This window comes from Pinus tabuliformis, chromosome 2_2 (assembly GCF_031772625.1).
Source record: "Pinus tabuliformis cultivar Carrire ecotype Pingquan chromosome 2_2, CPIR1, whole genome shotgun sequence".
In the NCBI taxonomy this organism is placed as follows: Eukaryota; Viridiplantae; Streptophyta; class Pinopsida; order Pinales; family Pinaceae; genus Pinus; species Pinus tabuliformis.
In genome coordinates, this window is record NC_142300.1 from 857,785,972 (window position 1) to 857,809,049 (window position 23,078).

Consider the following 23,078-nt stretch of genomic DNA (forward strand, 5'->3'; position numbering starts at 1 on the left):
TTAGCACACCCCCTAGAGCTCCCAACCACTCGAACCTAGGGGTGCGATGCATGTAACCAAACAAAATGATAACAATAAACATTATACTAACTAGGAGAAAATACCATGCAACATGGACCCTATTACCACTCAAACTAGAAGGGGACCTAACGAGGATCCCTAAAGGGAAAATGCTAGGCCAAGGGCAACAAATGGATACTTAGCCCACTGCCATCTCGGCTGAGGCTCCCTTCTATTTATGGATTTTCATCGATGGGAGGAGACCCAGTATGTATGGAGTCACCATTGAAGGATGACTCAATGGATGTGAGGGACCCAAATAAACCCTTTCCTAGAAGAGTTTGAAGGATGGAGCTTGCTTACTTTCTAAGCAAGGTATTATGTATTCCAGGGAAAGGAAGAAAGGATTTGAGGGTTAAGTTTATGGGATAAGTCTTATGAAGGAGTTCCCCAATCCCTAGAATCCTTGTTAGAATTGGTATCCCTGATGGTTCTTAAAGAATGGTCTTTCAAAGGGGCGGGACCACACGGGGCCAAGTGGAATCGATGTAGGGTATGAGGAAAGTATGTAACAACCAATGATATTCTTACCCTAGACAAGGTGGAGGAAATTATCAAAGAAAGAATCTCACTTGAAGATGTTGTTTTGACCCTTTAACGTACTAGCCTTGGGGATGGCAGAGCAAGTTTTGATCCCGGAGCTAGGGATTGGCTTTTATCCCAATTCCACTATCATAATGGCTTCAAAATTGGAGGAGAGCTTGAGGAAATCCCAATGCATGAGACCCTAGGAGATCGGTTCTTTTTTTATGGCTAGTTTGTCAAGAAATTGATTGTTATGAAACCAGCTAAAGAAAAGATAGATCAACGCCTTAGAATTCAGCCTCTTCGAGGGGGCAACCTCCTTTACATTACATAAATGAACAATTCTTGGATGATTCAAATGACAAAACCTCCTTTCTATATATAGGAGTCTAAGGAGTCACAATATAATCCAGCCGACCTAACAATAATAATATAAAGCCACAAAAATAACAATAGAGGGATTCTATGGGGCACAGTAATAACAATATGGGGGCAATAGGGGCACAACAATATTAATAAGGGGTATAACTACAATAGTAATGGGGTAATCACTAGTATTATAGGGACCCAACATGCCCCTCTCCTTCAAAAAAGTGTTGTCCTCAACGCTTGAGTAGTTCTGGATACTTCTGCATAAAATTCTCATCCTCCCATGTGGAATCTTCAGCGGATAAGTTCTTCCACTTGATAAGATACTCTGAAATTGATCGATTTCGTAGCTGTCGAGTTCTTGTTTCTGTGACTGCTTCCGGTTCCAATATAATTTTTCCTTCCTCGTCAAGTTCTGGCAATATTGTTTGAACTGGGAGCTTGTCGCCTATAACCTTCTTTAAACATGAAACATGGAAAACTGGGTGCAATCGAGAAGCTGCAGGAAGCTCCAATTTGTATGCCATAGTACCAATCTTTTGCAACACCTTGTACGGACCATAATACTTTGGTGATAATTTATTATCCTTCTTAGCTTGCTTGAGGGACATTTGCTTATATGGTTGTAGCCGTAGGAATACCCAATCACCTACATCAAAACTTCTTTCACTGCGATGTTGATCTGCCTGTTGTTTCATTCTATTCTGTGCCAACACGAGGTTATCCTTTAAGAGTTGGAGGACTTGTTGTTGATGTTCGATGTGATGTTCCACTGCCTGAACCTTAGAATTTTCTCTTAAATATGATGTGATGGATGGTGGTTGATACCCATAAAGTGCCATAAATGGGGTCATTTTTGTTGCTGTATGGAAGGAAGTGTTATACCACCATTCAGCCAGAGGCAACCATTTGACCCATTGTGTCTGTTTATCAGATACAAAGCAACGAAGATATCCTTCCAAACATTTGTTTACTATCTCAGTTTTCCCATCAGATTGAGGATGATAAGATGAGCTATGAGCTAACTGAGTACCAAGACAAGAAAATAATTCTGTCCAAAAATTTCCAGTGAAAATGGGATCTCTGTCACTTACAATAATCTTTGGGTTTCCATGTAGCTTTTGAATTGTTTCCATAAATGCAGTAGAAACTGTACTGGCTTTAAATGGATGTGATAATGCACAAAAGTGTGCATACTTGGTAAGTCTGTCAACTACCACCATGATGACACTCTTTCCCTCAGACTTGGGTAAACCTGTGATAAAATCCATTGAAACCTCCTCCCAACGTTGGCTTGGAATGGATAAAGGTTGTAATAGACCCGGTGTCTTAATTGTTTCAACTTTATTTTGTTGGCAAACCAAACATTCCGCCACAAACTTTTGAATATCTGATTTAAGGCCATCCCAAAAAAATTCCTTCTTAACCCTGTGGTAAGTTTTTAAAAATCCTGAGTGCCCTCCTAAGGGAGAAGTGTGCAATTCCATAAGAATCTTTTGTTTTAGCTGGGAATTCTTACAGAGGTATAAGCGATCTTTGTACCATAACGAATCATTTTTCCAGCTAAATGTATCAGATGTACTGGAATCTTGTTGTAGCTTTCGAATAAGTGCCCACACTTCTTCGTCATTCTTCCATTCCTCCCTTGCTTCGTTTATCCAATCTGGTTGGATAATAGAAATGGCACACAACAATGCTTCCACATCCTCATCCTTTCTTGAGAGTGCATCTGCCACCACATTTTGCTTCCCTTTTTTGTAGATGATTTCAAAGTCATAACCCAACATCTTTGTGACCCACTTTTGTTGCTCTTCAGAGGATAATCTTTGTTCTAAAAAGTATTTAAGGCTATCATGATCCGTTTTTACCTTGAAGTGTCTTCCCATTAGGTAGGGTCGCCATTTCTTAAGTGCATGGAGTATTGCCAACATTTCCTTCTCATAAATAGCTTTGCTTAAAAACTTTCCCTTGATTGGACGACTTTCAAAAGCAATGGGTCTTTCATCTTGCATTAGAACAGCACCAATTCCATTTCCTGAAGCATCACATTCCACAATAAAGGTTTTTGTGAAGTCCGGTGTAGCTAAGACCGGTGCTTGGCACATTGCCTCTTTAAGATGTTCAAAGGCCTTTGTTGCTTCCGGAGTCCATGAAAATGCATCTTTCTTCAATAATGTTGTTAGAGGTGCTGCTATTCTCCCATAATTCTTAACAAACTTGCGATAATACCCTGTCAACCCAAGAAATCCTCGCAGATGCTTTATGGATGTGGGGATTTTCCATTCCTTAATGGCTTTAATTTTGCTAGGGTCTACCTTAACTCCTTCATGAGATACAATATGACCCAAATATTCCACCTCCTGGACTCCAAAGAAACATTTGGATCTTTTTGCATATAATTGTTTCTCCTCCAATAGTTGTAGCACCCTGTCAACATGTTCAACATGATCCTTCCAAGACTTGTTGTAGATTAGTATATCATCAAAAAATACTAACACAAATTTTCTAAGGAATGGTTTGAAAATTGAATTCATCAAACCTTGAAATGTTGAAGGTGCATTGGTAAGGCCAAAAGGCATGACCAAAAATTCATAATGACCCTCATGAGTTCTAAATGTTGTTTTCGGAATGTCTTCAATCTTCATTCTGATTTGATGATATCCTGAACGAAGATCCAACTTGGTGAAGTAAATTGATCCATGCAATTCATCCAGTAATTCATCAATGACAGGAATGGGGAACTTATCTTTAATAGTGAGCTTGTTGAGCTCCCTATAATCCGGACACATGCGCCATGATCCATCCTTCTTGTGCACCAATACTACTGGAGCAGAGAAAGAACTTTGACTCGGTTGAATTATACCAGCCTCTAGCATTTCTGCAACCATACGTTCAATTTCACTCTTTTGGACATAGGGATATCTGTACGGCCTGATGTTTGGAGGAACACTTCCTGGAATCAGATGAATAGCATGATCATGATCACGCATAGGTGGGAGACCTTTGGGAGTCTCAAATACCTTGGAATGATTGTCCAGGACTTTTTGGAGATCTGGAGAAATAGATGATTCCAATGTGGAAACATCTAGCGAACATAATTGTGCAATTACACCTCTTTGCTCCTTTTTTAGAAGCTTTGTCATACCATTAGAGCTGATTATCTTTCCTGGTTTCCCTGCAATACCCCTTAATTCAACTTCCTTTCCTTCCACAGAAAATTTGATGAAAAGTTCTTGAAAATTAAAAGCTATTGTACCCAAGGATTGTAGCCATTGGACTCCTAGTACAACATCAGCACCTCCCATTGGAATGGAAAGCATTGGGCTAGTCAATACATATTCTCCCATGGATAGCTTGATATTATGGCACTTTCCAGAGCAATTTATTGTTCCTCCATTTGCAATCATCACTTGACACTCTGGTGCTGGATATAGGAAGCAATTCAATTCTTTTGCTACCCTACAATGAATAAAATTGTGGGTGCTTCCTGAATCAATCAACACTATTACCTTTTTCTTCTTGATTTGTCCTTCTATCTTGATGGTTTGAGGAGTGGTAATTCCCGCCAATGCATTACAAGATATGGTCGGATTTATTTGTTCTTCATCTAGGCTTTGTTCCTGGAGTATATCCTCTTCTTTTGACCTTTCTTGCTCCTTTTCTTCTTCCTCTTCACAATCTATGTAGAATAATTTCTTCTCAGCACACTTATGACCTTTAGTGTATTTGCTATCACAACTGTAACAAAGCCCTTTTGCTCTTTTTTCTTCCAATTGTTGTGGTGTCAACCTTATAGGTTGTGGAAGACTAGGGGCAACAACACTTCCGTCTTTATAGTTGTGAGTGGTATGCTTCCTGGTTGCCATAATTTTGCTTTCCATTTTTCTTGCTAACCTGAATGCCTTCTCTAATGAATCAGGTTCCCAAAGGCGAACATCATGTTGGATATTATCCTTTAAAGACCCTATGAACACATCAATCCTATGCTCCTCTGGAATATCTTTTACCCTTATGTTCAATTTTTGGAACTCCTCAATGTGCTCCATTATTGAACCCTTTTGTTTGAGACTTATCAATTGGCTAAAAAAAGTGTTGCTTTTTGTATCCTCATAATGTGCTATCAATTCTTCCGTAAAAATTGCCCAAGTGATAAATTGTTTACGAGAGCAAAGCCATTGATACCATACAAACTGATTTGGTTCCAAATATAAAGTTGCCATACGTACCTTTTGTGTGTTTTGCACATTATTGAGATCGAAGAATTGCTCCATCTGTAATATCCATGTGGCGGGATCCTTGCCATCAAACTTCCTCATATCGATTTTTGGAATATGGTGAGTCTTCGATCCAACATTAGCATCTATGGAATCATGATTAACATTTCTTTTGTTCTCATCATGAGTTTCCTTTAGTACCCTTTCACCCTTAGGGACCATTTCTTGTAGCAACTTATTCATATTTATCTTCAATTCGTCCATGTCTGTCTTCAAATCTATCTTCAAATCATCCATCTTAGCTTCCACGTCAATCATCTTAGCTTGTACGCCTCTCTTTAAACAGTCCATCTTAGCTTCTACACCATTTTTTAAACCATCCATCTTAGCTTCTACATCTTTCTTTAAACCATCCATCTTAGATTTTGTTCCTTTTTGTGCAAGGGACAGTTGTTGCACTTGGTCTTGTAATTTTGATATATCATGTTGCATTTCTTCCTCTTCTTCATGAGTCATGCTAGAGCTTTCAGGTTCCTTACTAGGTGTTTGCATTTTCTTTCCTCGGGGCATCAGTTACCGATAATAATGCTCTACTATGCCCTTTGAATTCCTTCAAAATAAATTTTCAAACCAAGCTTAAGCAAAAATTTAAGAAAATCTACACACCTTTTTTCACTTTGTAGGAGCTCGATATTGCCTCTGATGTATCTCTGTACTTTCCAATCATCTAGTTCTGAATTTGTGACCTGTAGTAGCCCTCTGTGTCCTCTTTCCAATGCCACAAGTCTGACCCAAATTGGATTCTCCAAGGAAGAGTTATGTGAAATCTCCCACAGTGACTTGCTTATAGACTAGTTCAGTAGAGCGAACTTGTACGACGTGCCACGTGTCACTGTTTCGACCTTTGGATCTGAAACATGCATACAAGAAACTACAGTCCGTCCTCTTTCTGTACCTTCTTACGAAATTTCAATCCGATCCCCAGAGAGAAAGTTATGACGATTTTCCCCAGGTCACCTGTTTTGAATGTAATTCAGGAGTCTGCAAAAAGACCAACTTCCTCAGATCATATCTCCGCAAATATCGCCGAAAAGCTCTGAAATTTGGACCCAAGGTTCAGCACGATTTCTTCTCAAATGGGTTTTTTTTGCGACTTCTGAAACGTCACAGAAAAAAATTTATAGCGAAAATGCCACGATGACCTGTTTGGAGCAGCGAAACCCTAGAATCCAAAGCTCTGATACCAAATGTTATGAAACCAGCTCAAGAAAAGATAGAAAAGATAGATCAACGCCTTAGAATTCAGCCTCTTCGAGGGGGCAACCTCCTTTACATTACATAAATGAACAATTCTTGGATGATTCAAATGACAAAACCTCCTTTCTATATATAGGAGTCTAAGGAGTCACAATATAATCCAGCCGACCTAACAATAATAATATAAAGCCACAAAAATAACAATAGAGGGATTCTATGGGGCACAATAGTAACAATATGGGGGCAATAGGGGCACAACAACATTAATAAGGGGTATAACTACAATAGTAATGGGGTAATCACTAGTATTATAGGGACCCAACATTGATCCCTATGTACCCCAACTTGGATAGACCTGGGAGGAGGTGAAAGAATATGAATTTTAGTGACCAACCTTGGTATATCATTGCCTTAATCTTTGGGAGAATGGAGTCTATGATGAATATGAGTAGGATTTCTTGGTTCCTAGTCAAGGAGGCCTCAAGATCACTTCACTAGCCTTCTAGGTCAAGAAGAAGCAACCTTGCAACTTTTATACCTCAATGTTGATGAAGTGCTCAATGTTTAGCTCAAAAATCAAAGTTATCATAATTTATCTAAACTTAAACAACCACATTTGTCTCAACAATATGATCGCAACACAACTCGTTTCATTGAAAACCGAGCTCGTATGAGGAAGATATCGCGTTCTATCCACTTTGCCAAACAGAGAATTTTTTGCAAAAAAAAGTACAGTGACTACACAGTGAACAGTCCGTACTATTGACATGGCAGGTGACTGGGCAGTTCAACGTCTAATATGGTCTCGCCAAGTGGCACATTTCTATTGGTCTACAGATGTGGTGATGTGGCTTGTTTTTATTGGATGGAGGTGGACCAATGAGGAGGGGACAAGTGGCAAGCCTGGAGGCCACCACGTGTCCCTCCCCAAAGGTCAGGCTATCGGCATGCAGTGGCGAGCAAAATATTATGGCAGGCCGGGGAGTCGAACCTGGGACCTGCACTATACAAACTCCACATATTACCACTACACCATCGCTTGTGACTTAACTGTTACGGGTCACAATACATATATAAAGTGTTAATAGTTTACGGTTGGGGGTTAGGAGGGAGCCAACCCCCTACCATGTGAACACCACCAAACAATCCGGCAGTTAACGATTAACAGTTATCTAAAAAACCGCACTAACTAAACCATAACACAAACCATAACCGCTGCATTTCCGCTTATATGTGAACACTTCAGCGTTAAATGCTAACGATTAGCCATAACTGCGTGTTTAAATGCACTAATCCAGGTTTAAGATTTAATTAAACTATGCTTACATTTAATTAATTACAAATTATTTTGGCGGGGAAGTTAGCGGATCCGACAAATCCAGGGATTCCTCCTGTTTTTAGAGGAGTTTTACTAAGAGAAACAGTTTTTGCCATAACTTTTGCAAAATTCGACCAAATTGAGATCAGGAAAAGGTGTTCCTAGATGATTTTTATGTTCTGAGCACATTGAAGCAAGTTTCAGGAGCTGTAGAGCATTTTAAACAACATTTTTTTTTCCATTTTGAGCTAATACAGAGGCCTAAGCCATGGAAGCTGGACCAAGGAGATGTAGCCCAAGAGGGCTGAACTCCTTCATCAAAACATTGTGTTAAGTGTTCATTTTGATGGTTTGTTTTATATTTAATTTTTGTTGTTCAATACTTGATTTTTCATGTTATTTTGCTCATGAATTTAACATAAAAATTGACAAAATTTACCTATTTTCATTCACAAACACCATAAGGGAACCTATGCACATGAAGCAAAAGATAAGCACTTGTTTTTAAATCTGAAGTTGAAATTAACCCAACAAAACTAACATTCAACAACAGATCAAGTTGGTATCAGAGCAAAGTTTATTTGCTTGATTGCTTGAGTTTTGTGCAAGTAGGGTTTTAATGGTTGCAATTTTGTGATGCTTACAAGGTTAAAGTTGCAGAGAGGAGAAGGGAAACTATTGGTTGCAACTCCTGAGGTAATGCCCAGAAGAAGGAGAGCCACAAGGCCACAATCTCCACCCAAAGTTCCAATCCCAACTTCACTTGAAGCACCTCAAGTTTTACCTTCAATTGAGATTGAGGAGGTACAAACAGTACCAGAAGCTGAGCTTGAATCCAAAACCCTCATGTCTGGAGCAAGAGAGACTGAAGGTCTTTTAGAAGAGGAAGCATTCAAGAAATATTTCTTTGACTTAATTGACATGGTTAGAGTCCTTTATGAAGAGAGGAATACTAGAATGGCTGGAGAGAGTTCTAAGCCCCCACATGGAAAGGGAAGCTCAAGAGATAAAAAAGATGAAAAGAAGGATTCAAAGGGTAATGGAGGAAAGCCTCCTCCATCTCCCCCATCTTCATCTTCCTCATCATCTTCATCATCCTCATAATCTCAAACAACATCATCTTCCACTTCCACAACAAAAATTGTTCATACTCATTCAAAAACCCCAAAGGAAAAAACTCCCTTACTCAAATTGGAGATTAAGTTTGAACTTCCCATGTACAATGGTGAGGTGAATGCTGAAAAGTTAGACAATTGGATTCGACAATTGGAGGTTTATTGCAGAATTTAGAACCTTCAAGAAGATGACATAAAGATCCAGTTGGCTTCATTGAGGTTAGAAGGAGCAACATTTGTTTGATGGGAAGCAAAGACTCAAAAGGAAATGAGAATTCATGGTAAGATATCCATTTCTTGGGTTGAATTTGTTTCTGCAATCAAAAGACAGTTTTATCCTTTAGCTTATATGCAAAAAGCCATTATGAGTTGGAAAAATTTTAGTCAACTCAAGGGCCAAACAGTTCAATATTATACCTAGGAGTTCAGGAAGAGGGCTTTGTTGTTAGGAGTAAACTTGAATTCCCAAGATACATTATTGAAATATATTGGGAGTTTACATTCCTACTTAAAACATACTATCCTTATGTTCAATCCAAGCAATTTAGATGAGGTATGTGTGCAATCCACGCACCTTGAAGCAAGAGGAAAGAACATATAGGAAGAGGGTAGTAAGAAGAAGCCATTCAAGGGTAAGGAGAAAGAGAAGGGTGGAAAATGGAAAGGAAAAAAGAATGCAAGTGTGAAGAAATAAGGGGAGAAAACTATATGCCAACATTGTTCCAAAGTGGGGCATGATGAAACGCATTGTTGGAAATTACATCCCGAACTAAGGCCTAAGAAACCAAACAATAAGGGAAAACAAAAGACGACAGCTACCACACAACATTATCTTGGATCAGAAAAGGAAAAGAAGCTATTGCAAGCACTAGTTCCTCACATAGTCATAACAACACTCCAAATGAAGAATCCATAATAGAGTTGTTCCATGTAAGGGTAATTTCAAATCATACAAAGATTGATGCGTGGGTCACAATCAAACTTAATTTCAGAAGACTTGGTCAAAAATCTTAACCTTGAAACTGTACCTCATCAGAAGCCATATCCCTTGGGTTGGATAGTCAATAATGCAAATTTACAGGTTAAAAGGAAATGCTTATTCAGGTTTTCCATTACTGAAAAATTCATTGATGAAGTTGAGTTAGATGTAGTTCCACTTGACATCTCATGAATCATTTTGGTAAGTCCTTATTTGTATGATAGGAAAACAATATTTTATTGCCATGAGAACAAATACCTATTTCTCAAGGATGGGGTGGAGTATATTGTGAGAGCCCATCGCAAAAAGCTAAACATTTCTTTGGTCAATGCATGGAAGATGAAGAGACTAGTAAATGCAAGTACAATTTTTGTGATTCTCATAATCAAGAAAAATAATGATATTGATTATGAATCTTTTGACGGTTGTGATGATAAGTTGAAATCTGATTTGTTTGATGTGGTAAGAAAGCACGGCGAGATGTTTCAGGAACCAAAGGGGTTACATCCCAAGAGGGGAATTCAACATGAGATACAACTGCAACAAGATGTTCCACTTCCAAACATTGGCATGTATCGCATGTCGATTATGGAAAGCATGGAAATCAAGAAGCAAATTCAAGAATTGTTGAACAAAGGTATCATACGCCCATCTACTTTGCCATGTGGTTCACCCATTGTCTTGGTGCCAAAGAAGGATGGGACTTGGTGCATGTGTGTGGATTTTGTGCACTAAACAAAATAACGGTAAAGAATCGTTATCCACTCCCAAAAATTGATGATTTGCTTGATCAGTTGAGGTATGCAAAGTATTTCAGTAAGTTAGACTTATGAAGTGGTTATCATCAAGTTATAATAGTTGAAGAGGACATTTGGAAAACCGCATTTAAAACTAAACAAGGATTGTTTGAGTGGCTTGTTATGCCTTTTAGTCTTACAAATGCTCTAGCTACTTTCATGAGAGTTATGAATGATGTATTGAGACCATTTCTAAATGACTTTGTCATTGTTTACTTAGATCATATTCTCATATTCAACAAATCTAGAGATGAACATGTCATGCATGTGAACAAAGTACTTGATGTCTTGAGAAAAGAACATTTGTTTTTAAAGATGTCGAAGTGTGAATTTGGCAAGACTTATTTAGTGTATTTGGGACACATTGTTGGAGGTGAGCTGAAGATAAACCCCTCTAAGGTTGAGGTCATTCTGAATTGGCACAAGCCTAGTACAGTTACAGAGGTAAGAAACTTTCTTGGGGGAACACAATATTGGAGGAAATTTACTGCTAATTTTTCTTCCATTGCAGCTCCATTACATGCATTGACTAGTGTCAAGAAAGTCTTCCATTGGGGAGATGTATAGCATAAAGCATTTGATGCTTTAAAACAAAAGATCAGTTCAACATTGGTATTGGCTCTTTCGGATCTTAGACAACCATTTGAGATTCAAATAGATGCTAGTGATTACGCCATGGGATAAATTCTTATGCAACATGGTAAGCCCATTTCATTTCATTCTAAAATTTTTAATGGCGTCATGACTAACTATCCCACTTATGACAAAGAACTCTACGCATTGGTACAAAGTGTCAAAATATGGAAACACTACTTGATGGGAAAGGAGACCATTATCCATACTGACCATCAACCATTGCAGTACTTACAGTCACAGTCAAAGTTGCAACAATCACAACACTTCAGATGGATGGGTTTTCTACAACAGTTTCATTTTGTTATCAAGTACAAAAAGGGAATCTACAATAAGGTAGTTGATATGATTTCTAGGCCTATTGTAAATTCATCTATTTTACTCAAGCACAATTATGTTTTACATAAAAGTTACATTGAGCAATATGCATATGATAATGACTTTCAAGATGTGTATGCAAGCTTGAGGCAAGGAAACCAAATTGATGAGTTAGATTACCATGTACATATTAGTTTGTTGTATCACTTGGGCAAGTTATATATTCCACAGGGAGAAAGAAACAATATCATAAGGGAGGCGCACACTTCATTGATTGCTGGACACTTTGGTGTAGGCAAGACAATAGCGAATCTACAAAGGTATTGTTATTGGCCACGCATGTTTGATAATGTATCTCGTTTCATTAGAAGATGTTCTTTGTGTGCAACAAGTAAGCCTATAAATAGGAAACTAGGATTGTACACTCCACTTTCGGTACCTTCACGTCCATGGGAGAGTATCTCAATGGATCTTGTAGGAGGCCTTCCATTGTTAAGTAAAGGTCATGATTACTTGTATGTAGTTGTAGATAGGTTCAACAAGATGTGTATTCTAACACCATGTAAAAAGCAAATTACAACTGAACAAACAACTCATCTTTTCTTTCAAAATATTTGGGTTCATTTTGGTCTTTCGACTTCCATTGTAAGTGATCGAGATTCTCGATTTGTTGGGAATTTTTGGTCAAATTTGTGCGACATGATGGACACTAAGTTGAATAAGAGTACAACCTTTCATCCGCAAACAGATGCCAACAAACTGAGGTGGTCAACAAGACAATCATTCATCTTCTTAGAGGATATTGCAGGAAACATCCCAAGTTGTGGGATGAACAGTTGCATTACATACAACATGCATACAACAGGGCAAAGCATTCTTCCACAAACGCATCGCCATTTGAGGCATGTTTTGGGTACTTGCCAAGATCGCCATTGGACTTCATCTTTGAGAAATATGTCCCTTCCCCATCATGGAGAGCATGGAAATCAAGAAGCAAATTTAAGAATTGTTGAACAATTGATAGTATCTTTTGGGGTCCAAAAGGCTTCCAATGGGGAGAAATGATCAGGTGCTCAGTATTTAGCTTAAAAATCAAAGTTCTTAGAATTGCTCGAAACCTGAACGACCGTGTTCGTCTCGATGATACGATCCCAACGCAGTTCGTTTCACTAAAAACCGAGCTCGTATGAGGAAGGTATCACGTTCTATCCGCTTTGCCAAACAGAGGAATTTTTGCAAAAAAAAGGTACAGTCACTGCTCAGTCAGCAGTCCATACTGCTGATGTGGTAGGTGACTGGGAAGGTCAATGGGTTGGTCAACGTCCAATATGGTCTCGTCAAGTGGCATATTTCTATTGGTTTGCAGGTGTGGTGATGTGGCTTGTTTTTATTAGATGAGGTGGACCAATGAGGAGGGGGCAAGTGGCAAGCCCAGAGGCTACCATGTGTCCCTCCCCAAAGGTTGGGCTATTGATGCACAGTGGCAAGAAAAATATTATGGCAGGCCAGGTATTCGACCTTGGGACTTGCGCTATACAAACTCCACATATTGCCCCTACACCACCGTTTGTGACTTAACCGTTATGGGTTGCAATACATATATAAAGTGTTAACAATTTATGGTTGGGGGTTAGGAGGGAGCCAGCCCGCGGGCCAACCCCTTCCCATGTGAACACCACCAAAGAATATGGTGGTTAACGGTTAACGGTTATCCAAAAAATCGCGCCAACTAAACCATAATGCAAACCATAACCGTGACATTTCCGCTTATATGTGAACACTTCAACATTAAACGCTAATGGTTTGCCATAACCACATGTTTAAATGTGCTAATCCAGGTTTAAGATTTAATTAAACTACGCTTACATTTAATTAACTACAGTTTAGTTTGGCGGATAAGTTAGCAGATCCAAAAAATCCGGGGATTCCTCCAGTTTTAGCGGGGCTAACTGGAGTTCCTCCAGTTTTAGAGGAGTTTTACTAGGAGAAACAATTTTTGCCATAACTTTTGAAAAATTCGACCAAATTGAGATCAGGTAAAGGTGTTCCTAGATGATTTTGATGTTTTGAGCACATTGAAGCAGGTTTCAGGAGTAGTAGAGAATTTTAAACAACACTTTTTCCATTTTGAGCTAATACAGAGGCCCAAGCCATGGAAGCTGGACCAAGTAGATGTAGCCTAGGAGGGGTGAACTCCTTCATCAAAACATTGTGTTAAGTGTTCATTTTGATGGTTTGTTGTATAATTAATTGTTGTTGTTAAACACTTGATTTTCATGTTATTTTTCTCATTAACTTATGATCCGTTAATGAAAAAGGTATTATAGACTTTATGTGAAGTTTTCTTATGTTACTTAGTGCAATGGATCGAAAAGATTGCAAATAACATAAACACATAAGCAAATTGAAACATAATCAAACATATCAACGCAATGACAATTTGATAACGGAGTTCACCAGACTTCCTGGCTACCTCTCCGGGTCCTTAGCTTCTAGTGTGACCGCTTTATTAGTCTTCAAAATGCTTTTACAGACATGAGCTCAAAAACAAAGACTCAAATGAGAAAAAGGATCTCACCATTGCGTTCAACTCGAAAATTTGAGTCAAACGAGTATAAACTTGCCCATATTTGGCCTCTATGCCCTCCAAACCCCTGGAAATGTGCAAACCCACCTCTTCCTTCTGTAAAACCACTTTTTGCTGACAAAAACCGTCCTCTGTGCTGTGGAAGCCACCTCGGTCTGCGTGCCTTGGATTTGGCGGGTTCGACTCTGCAACAGGTTACCAAAAGTTGGGTTTGACTCTGTTTCAAGTCTGAACATATGGTATGTTGGTTAGCCCGAAGGTGTGAAGGCATTGGTATATAATGTTGGAGGTCGGCGAGTCGAAACCCCCGCCTGACACTCCGACGTTTTGATATGGATTGACATTCATATATAGCAACATATATTCGCATGAAACTTTGGTGGCATATATCTCTGCGCTCTGTTGGTTTATACATTGAACATATGGTTATATATACCATATATGGCTGTGTGTTGTGGTGAATGTGGGATAATTCTTGAAACAAAATAAGGGGTCCGACGGCTGTGGGGTTGACCCCGGCTGTCGACCCTTTTTTCCGGTGCCTCTGATCCTGCAACCATTAATACAAAGTCATCTGCAATCTTAATAAGAACCATCGTAGCTCATCTGGTGTGGCCCCTCTGGCGAAAACTTAGCCTTCCGGGAGGTCAGGGGTTCGATCCTCCCTGATCCCCAAAATTTTGGAAAATAGGTGATATTGGGCAAAATCTAGGCTGCCACGTGTCAGCACCGGATTGGCCCATATCAACCAATCAAAATTTGCCACGTCACCTCCTCTGCTGACATCATCCAGGACCCATGGCTCATTCCCGGGTTGACACGTGTCCTTGCTGACATAGGATTTGACATGGTTAACCGTTGACCTTTGACTTTTTTGTCATTTGCCCTAATTTTCCCAAAAACTTTGACTGGTCATAACTTCTTCATCCGAACTCGGATTTATGCACCGTTCACACCATTGGAATCGTATCGACGATCATTTCGACTTGATCCTACTTTCAACTGCATTTGAAGACTTTGATATGGAGGAAAAACTGGATCCATTTTGGACCACTCCTCCCCACTAGAAGCTTTTGGACCACCAAAAGTTGGTTTTAGCTATCGATTAAGTGAGGATAAAGTTCCTTCACTTTTCCAATATCGATCCATCGTGCTTTACTCGGATTTGTACCTTTGAGTCCAACTCAAAGATACTAAACATTTCCCCATCGCGAAGTCCTTATCCTCTTGTCAAGAATTGTGTCCTCCTGTAGCTCATTGAGATACTCGGGCGAAAAATATTCAATAGAAGGTAGCTGACCTTGCTCTTCGGGATCTTCAATCAATGAAGGCTCATACAATCACAAGTTTTCAACATTTACGATGGAATAGATCTGCATATAAGCTAGTAGATCTAGGCGGAAAGTATTTTCACCAATTTTGTCAAGTATTTTGAAAGGACCATATCTAATTGGTTTCAACTTCTTACCTTCCCCTTGTAGTCTTTCTTTGTTGATGTACAACCAGACTTGATCACCAACTTGAAAACTATGCTCAACTCGATGCTTGTCATACTATGCCTTATACTTTGCTTGGTTTCTTTCCAGTTGTTCCTGTATTGCTTGGTGAATTTCCTGAATTTTTTCAATAAACTTGGTTGCTTTTTCCACATCACTGTGTCCATCAACTGCTATGTCTTTACCAAAGACAAAATCCAAGGGAGACTTTGGTATAAAACCAAAACAAGTCTCAAAAGGATATTGTTGAGTAGAAGAATGTTTTGCATGGTTGTAAGCATGCTGCACATAACACAAATGCTCATCCCAAAGTTTGGGATGCTTACTGCAATATCCTCGAAGCAACTATATCACTGTTTTGTTGACCACTTCTATCTGACCATATGTTTGCGAATGAAATGTCGTGCTTTTCTTTAACTTTGTGTCCATTAACTCCCATAGACTTGACCAAAATTTCCCGATAAATCGAGAATTTTGATCAGATACAATAGAAGTGGGTAACCCAAAATGAACCCATAAATTTTGAAAGAAAAACTTTGCAGTTTGTTCAACTGTGACCTGTTTATTACATGGTGTCAAACTACACATCTTATTGAACCTATCCACAACTACATACAAATAATCATGCCCCTTTCTAGACTTTGGCAATCCCCCAAAAAAATCCATGGATACACTTTCCCAAGTACGAGAAGGAATTGGAAGTGGAGTATACAAGCCTAATCTTCTATTACTTGGCTTGCTTGTGGCAAACATAGTACATCCTTTAGTATATCTAGAAATTTTCTCATTCATTTGTGGCCAATAGCAGAATCTTGTAATTGTGCAACTGTTTTACTTACACCAAAATGACCTAATATGAGAGAAGCATGTGCTTCTCGAATTATATTAACTCTTTCAGTTTGTGGAAATTATGAATAACTTTCCCAAATGATATAAGAGTTTGTCCTTTATGAAATAATCCAATTCTTCTACGTGCTTGCCATGACATAAGTTGTATATACATCCTTAAAATTTGTGTCTTGAGCATATTGTTCAATGTAACTTTCATGAATTACCAAATTATGCTTAAGTATTGTGGATGCATTTATAATTGGCCTTGATAACATGTCTGCAACCTTATTATGTATGCCCTTCTTATATTTGATAACAAGATGAAATTGTTGTATAAAACCCATCCATTGATAGTGTCTTGATTGTTGCAATTTAGTTTGTGAGTGTAAATATTGAAGTGGTTGATGATCTGTGTGTATGATTGTTTCTTTACCCATTATGTAATGTTTCCACTTTTTAACACTCTAAATTAATGCATACAATTCTTTATCATATGTAGGATAGTTAACTATTGCTGATGTGAATGTCTCGGAATGAAAGCATATAGGCTTTTTGTGCTGCATCAACACTGCCCCCATGGAATATTCACTTGGATCTGTCTCAATCTCAAATGGATGTTGAAGATCTAGCAGTGCTAGTCATGGCGTTGTACTAATCCTTTCTTTTAATGTGTCAAAGGCTTTCTATTGTTTGCCTCCCCACTGAAACACCTGTTTCACACTTGTCAAAGCATGTAAAGGAGCTGCAATCAAAGAAAAGTTAGCAATAAACTTTCTCCAATATTGTGTTGCCCATAAGAAACTTATAACTTCTGTAGCAGTATTGGGCTTAGGCCAATTTACAATGACTTTGACCTTAGAGGGAGCTATCTTCAATTCACCACCCCCTACAATATAACCCAAATAATTCAAAGATGTCCTGCCAAATTCACATCTTGACATTTTTACATAGAGATTTTATCTTTTCAAAACATCTAAAACCTGTTTTACATGCTTTACCTGTTCATCCCATGTTCTACTAAAAACAAGAATATCATCTAAATAGACTATTACGAAATCATCAATGAATGACCTAAATACATCATTCATGACTCGCATGAATGTAGTTGGAGCGTTAGTTAAGCCAAAAGGCATAACTATCCATTCATAGAGTCCTTGCTTTGTTTTGAAAGCAATCTTCCATACATCCTGTTCTGCAACTCTGATCTGATGGTAGCCACTTCGCAAGTCCAATTTAGAGAAGTAAACTGCATCTTTTAACTGATCTAACAAATCATCAATACGAGGAAGAGGATAACGATTCTTTATTGTGATTTTATTTAATGCTCTAAAATCAATGCACATTCTCCACGAACCGTCTTTCTTTCACACTAACACAATAGGTGATCTGCACAGTGATGTGCTTGGTCGAATAAACCCTTGATCGAGCAACTCTTGTACCTGCTTCTTTATCTCTGCATTCTCTAGAGCTGATAACCTGTACATTCCAATGTTAGGTAGTGGAGCATCTTGTTGCAAATAAATCTCATGTTCTATCTCTCACTTAGGTGGAAGCCATTTAAGCTCTTGAAACAGAATATCATAATCAGAAACAAATTTAACTAGATCTGCTTTCTGTTTAGGATTACAGCCTTGGAAAGCATCGGATTTATCAATTCTTTTGCTTTTACAATCATAAGTAAAAATTGTTTACTTGAATTTACAATTTTTTTCATTTGTCCTGAATTTATGAGAGAGAAGTTATCTTTGAGTTTATAAGCCCTTACAATATATTCAATTCCATCCTTAATGAGTTGATACTTATTTTCAGTTCAATAGAAGATAACATTTCTATCGTACAAGTATGGACTTCTTAATACAATTCCACATATGTTCAATGGGACTATGTCTAACTCAACCTCATCTACAAACTTTGACCCAATAGCAAAACGAAGTTTACATTGTTTCGTAACTTGTAGCTTAGTTTTATCACACACCCAACCTAATGGATATGGCTTTTTATGAGGTTTTGTTTCTAGACCCAACTTCTTTACAATTGCTTCAAAAATAAAATTAACTTGTGAACCACTATCAAATAGAGTATCAATTTTAGTATGCTTGGAAATGACTCTAATGTGAAATAGCTCATTTCTTTTCCTCTCATCATTATCATTATCAACAGAATGTGTAGAAATACTTGTAGATGCTTTAGAATCTTTACCTTTTATACCTGTAATTGTAACCGTTGTCTTGTCACCTGAATCTGATCCCAAGTCCTTTTGAATAGCAGCAACATTCTTCCGCTCCTTACTCCCAAACTTCTTAGGCTTCAATTCCGAATGCAATGACCAACAATGTGCCTCATCGTGGCCTTCCTTCTTACAATGAGTGCATGAAGGTTTATCTTTCTTCACAGTGTTTGTTTTCTTCTCCTTCCATTTAAGTTTCTTCTTATCTTTATTCTTGCTTTCAATAGGTTTGGATGATTTTCCAACATCATGGGTTACATTTTTGCCTCTAGCTTCTAGATGAGTTGCTTGGACCAATACATCATCTAAGCTAGTTGGATTAAACATAAGTATAGGATGCCTCAAATAACTATGAAGACCACCTATGTATTTCAACAATGTCTCTAGTGAGTCCAATGATATGCCTAATGTTAAAGCTCTTTTACGAAATTCTTGAGTATAACTTTGAACACTTTGACCTTTTAATTGACGTAGTGTTTTCCAACTCATCATGACTTGATCCTACTTTCAACTGCATTTGAAGACTTTGATCTGGAGGCAAAACTAGATCCATTTTGGATCAAATTAACATAAAACTTGACAAAATTTGCCTATTTTCATTCATAAACACCATAAGGGAACCTATAAACATGAAGCAAAAGATAAGCATTTGTTTTTAAATCTGAAGTTGAAATTAGCACAACAAAACTAACATTCAACAACAGATCAAATGTGTAAGAGGAATGGCTTATCAAGGTCAATTTTTTGGATAAAATTACCCCTAGGAGATTTCACTCATATTACATGGCCCGTACATTGAGAGATGTTATAATAGAAACAAATTCCACAATTTTAAGCAGTAAATGCATGCAACAATTAGCCATAGAACAACAAAAATCCCAGTCCAACGCATATAACAAAAGTAAACAAGAATAACATCAAAAATCATGTACTTACATGTAACAAAGTATATCCAACCATTCACCATTGACAATAGAGAAGCTCCAAGAGAAGAACAACGAAAATCCCAATCCAACGTATGTGACAAAAGTAAACAAGAATAACATCAAAAAGCATGTATTTACATGTAACAAAGTATATCCAACCATTCACCATTGACAATAGAGAAGCTCCAAGAGAAGATAGACCAATATCCACACACCAAAATTCATCCATAAAGCTCCAATTCATCCTCTAAAAAGGGTGTAAAAATCTCAAGAGAGAGAAGTGATCCAAACCAAATTGATGATGAACAAATAAGCTCATCTCACTTGTATTTATACACAACTTAGGAGTTCGAATTAGCCTCCTTGGCCTACATAAGCCCCCAAAATAAAATAATGTTCTAATAATTCAACTTTTGGTGACAAGCCCACCAAACTAGCTCATAAATAAAAAAGTAAGTTTCTCAAGAGGTCAAATAATAATCTATGCATGTCGTAGGGCCCTCTAAGAGGCCTAATGAGGTCCATGGGTGCCATAATGAAGAATAAGACCCTCAAAAGCAATGGACAAGGGGTTGACCCCTTGTAATTACCCGTGGTGCTCCAAATGACATGTGGAGCCACACAAGTGTCCTCATGGGTCTCCAAATAAATTGAAGATGCATGTAGATCATCTGCAAGGGCTAGGATGATGGTGTAGGTGGTGCCACATCATCGTGCAAGTCCTGGATCATTTGCCAAGTGTATGGTGTAGATATGGGGCCAACTAGGCATGATGGATCCGGTGCATTTTCCTCATCTAATAAGTGAACCATGAGCAATCTCTGAATGGTTGTGGGGATCCATGGAGTGAAAATTGCTGCTGTGGAGGCCCAAGACTCTCAACACTCACCCTACATGTGCCAATGTAGCCCTCTAGAGGATTAGGACCTCGTATAGGGAGACCAAACCCACTATGATAACCATATGCAATCATGCGTAAGATCCAATGCATCCCCTAGCCTTCTAGTACAACAAGTCATTAGAAAAATTGAGTAAATGAACTTACCTAATCATGGACCACAGGTGGTGACTTCATAATGGCCCGCCCTTCCATAATGGGCTTTGAGATGTGCCAATGTCCTCTAAACTCCAAATGGGATTAACCAATAATCCTATTAGGTGGTTTCTATTTCTAAAGGGGATAATATAATCTAGGTACATCCTTCAAAAGGTGGTGGTATGTGACAGATAGGTGAATGAAGTAGGGAATGAGAAGGGGTAGCCCTGGGTCACATGCTGGGGTACAAGGGTAGCTAATAAGAGGGAATCCCCCACTTGGGTTTATAATGTGTAGGAGGGAGAAATCATGGTGCATGAGGTGCCTCGGCCTTGATTTGTCCACCCTTCATTTATGCCTTTTCCCTTTTTATGATTTTCTTTGATTAACTGCTTAGGGCTCAAGGGGTTAGAGCATGATGTATATGATATAGCAGTGAATTCCCCCTTTTAAGGTGGGGTGGTTCATTGCCCACTAGGGGTTGGGATAATCATGGGTTCCTATACGATGAAGAAGGTTCATAAAACCTGTAGGAACCAGGGTGATGGCCATGAGGATGGGGTAGAGCTCATGTATTGACTTTTGCCCACGTGGTAAATGTGTCTGTCCCGACCATCTTTTGCATTTTGTGGTACATTTTCCAGTTGAATGTGGCCAAATATGCTTTTATCTTTCTTTTTAGCTGCATCAACCTTTGGGCTTCATTCCAGGCTAACACCCAAGGTGTGGGCAAGGGGAAGAGGCAAGCTAACCCTATGTGGACTCAGTGGAGGAATGTGGACCTAGGTGGGAGAAATGATGATTGGGGTAGTAATGGGTGAAGAGAGGGTAATATAAGCGGATAAGGGAGTGAGACCACACAACCAAAATCGAGATTTCCCATGAAATACCATCCCTAAAGCCAAATGGTCAGTAAAAGAGATCCCATGGGACTAGCTTCCAAGGTTAATTCCTAAAAGGGGTCTAGGGGACAAAAACACAGACCTAGCCCATTCTTTCTGCATAATCCTCCCATTAACCCATGCCCAGAAGTGTCCATGATAAGCAAACTACAATACTAAATTACCAAATCACAAGGCATACACCCACCTTCAAACATACGATCATGGCAGATGGGTGAGAGACCACGTTGTTCACTCAGGTGGCGGAGAAAAGACATAATGAGCTAGCTGGTGGCTACAAGGGGCTACTGGCTACCGACTGAGGACCATCTTGGAGATTTTTTTTCTCTTAGGGATATTATCCACAAAATGGTGGGTAACAAACCCAACAAAGTCTGTATCCACAAAACCTTAAAAGAGACAAGTAACGACAAACTTTGGCCACCAACCAACCAACAAAGAAAATAGCCAAAATATCCAAAAGACAAGAAATAATAGCGAAAAAATGCCTTATAACTACAATTGGCTAAGATAATCCCAAATAAAACCAACCTTCATCATCACCTCCATACATACTAAAGCATTATCATTTATGGTTGTTAATCAATAAGTATTGGTTTCATCATGAAATTAAATCCTCACCTATAAGAAGAAATTTCGGCGAAAATCACATTTAGAAAATCATTGTCGACGCATTTCGAACCAACCAGTGTGGTTCATCGTCAGGACAAGTTGAAAAATCAGATCTATCTTTGCCAATTAAATACCTTGAGCAGAGCTTCCAACGGCTAACTAGGACAACGTCTAAATTAGACTAGGGACCAGGGTCAAACAAATCAGCTATAAATTAAATTAAAAGTAAACAAGGGACCTATATATAAATTATATGAATAAATTAAAAAGGTAGTTTCATAAATCGTTAAAAGAATTAACTAGATAAATAGAAAATATAAATATTAGTATATAACTATTAAAATTAAATTATTTATTTAATTATTTTTATTATCTATATTATTATTATTATTATTATTATTTTTCCCTTGGGAAAAAGTCGTAATTTCTATTAAGATTAAGAAATTACATTTTGTATATGCCGAAGCATTCGAATATTGGCAGATTTGCCCAACATGTTCAGTCTGTAGTGCTGTATAAACAAAATTTAAGCAGTTGTCTCCTCGCAGGGAGCAGTCTAAAAAACTGTATACTATCAGTGTTCAATATAAGAGTCGTTTGCTCTACGCAGAGAGCCATATATAACTGTTATGTCAAAATAATGTGTTGTACAAAAAACTAAACATAGTGAAGATCTATAGTTATATTCATCAAAAAGACAGAAAGTAGATCTGTAATTGGGCTTTAGTGCCCATTCTCCATCTGATCATCAAAGGGTCGATGATAATGCTGATAGAATGACCCTTCGATTTCCTCCTGTATCAGCCAATTGTCTCCTTGCCTGTGCGCTGCCTCTTTGGAGAGTTGATCTGCGATGGTGTTCTGTTCCCTGTAGAT

General features: G+C 38.4%; 1 protein-coding gene across 1 annotated transcript in view; it reads right to left on the bottom strand.

The window, feature by feature from the left end:
• The window catches only part of LOC149195683 (uncharacterized), a 39,242-nt gene that overhangs the window by 12,249 nt on the left and 3,915 nt on the right, over positions 1 to 23,078 (bottom strand). The gene's annotated exons all lie outside the window — the stretch shown is intronic.